Here is a 1,638-nt window from a genome sequence, read left to right on the forward strand (position 1 = left end):
TGTGTGTATGTGTGTATGTTCACTTGTATGTGTGTATGTGTGTATGTGTGTATGTTCACTTGTATGTGTGTATGTGTGTATGTTCACTTGTATGTGTGTATGTGTGTATGTTCACTTGTATGTGTATGCGTGTATGTTCACTTGTATGTGTATACGTGCGTGTATGTGTACATGCGTATGTGTGTGTGTCCGTGTGTGCGTGTCCGTGTGTGCGTGTCCGTGTGTGCGTGTCCGTGTGTGTGTTTCTATGTGTACATGCGTATGTGTGTGTGTCCGTGTGTGCGTGTCCGTGTGTGTGTGTGTGTGTGTGTGTGTGTGTGTGTGTGCATGCGTGTTTGTATCCATCGAAGTTGTAATCGTGCACTATTTTCGTTCTTCGTTTGATTTACATCGCTTTTTAAAATTATTCCAAGTATTTGTTTCTGTCATACATTATCGAAATCATTTAAATTTCTTATCTGTTTTGATTTCAATAACGCATGTATTTGACTAGTTGTCTCATTCAAATGTGTGAAATCATGTTTCTATATTTATCTATTTATTAATTTACATAACATTTTTTAGGGGGGGAGTCAGGAGGTGGTCGGACTATTACTTTGGTTGTTTTGTGATGCAGATATGAATAGTCAGGAGAAGATAGAAAATAAAGGAAATGTAGTAGTAGTAATTGTAGTGGTATTAGTAATAATAATAGTTGGTGTTGTTGTTGTTGTTGTTGTTGTTGTTGTTGCTGTTGTTACTGTTGTCTTTATTGTTAATGTCATTACAGTTTTTACCGTTTGCTGTTTTTTGTATACTATTGTTAACGACACTGTAATTGATAATTAACCACGAGGACGACGATGCCAGTGATACCACCAACGAAGAGACAGAAGAAAACGGTCAACAGACTCGGTGCCCTAGCACTTTAACCCTATCCGTACGCCGTGTTTTACTATCGTATACATACGACATGGGGAACTCTGTGCTACCACTTTCCAAAGAGGAAATTTACTCGTTAATCCGATCCGTACGCTTTGAATAGCAGTGCAGTCTTTCAAAATTATTTCTAGAGCTTAGAGAAATACTGAAAGTTTCAATGGGAACTTCAAACTAGAAGTATTCCATTATGTCAAGAATACAACCCCGGGGGTACAAAATGACCCCAGGGCGTACGGATAGGGTTAATACTTTAACTCCCATGCCCAGAATCCAGGCTTTCTACCAACCATCTCTTTTTCCCTCCACCTGTCGCTACTGAACACAATGATATTAGTAAACAAATTGGTAATAAAACTTGCTATTGGGATCGTCCCTTACAGCCGATCAACAGCCACGCCTGAAAGTATATCAAGAAATCTTTCATCGTCCAGGTGAAGCAGGATATGGCTATCACGATTTGGTGCACTTCATTTGAGGATTTCTGTTCGGGCAAATCCACCCCTGAAATCACAAAGGACGATTACTTACACTTTTTACCATATTCTTTTTATGTAAGGGTTGGGAAAACCTAATTTTCATCCGATTGACGTTTTGTTTGTTTGTTTGTTTGTTTGTTTGTTGTTTTTGTTTTGTTTGTTTTGCGTTTGTTCTTGGTTGTTGTTGTTTATTGTTGTTGTTGTTTTTTGTGTTGGTTTTTGGTTTTTTGTTGTTGGGGGG

Source organism: Aplysia californica, unplaced genomic scaffold (assembly GCF_000002075.1).
Source record: "Aplysia californica isolate F4 #8 unplaced genomic scaffold, AplCal3.0 scaffold00874, whole genome shotgun sequence".
Taxonomy (NCBI): Eukaryota; Metazoa; Mollusca; class Gastropoda; order Aplysiida; family Aplysiidae; genus Aplysia; species Aplysia californica.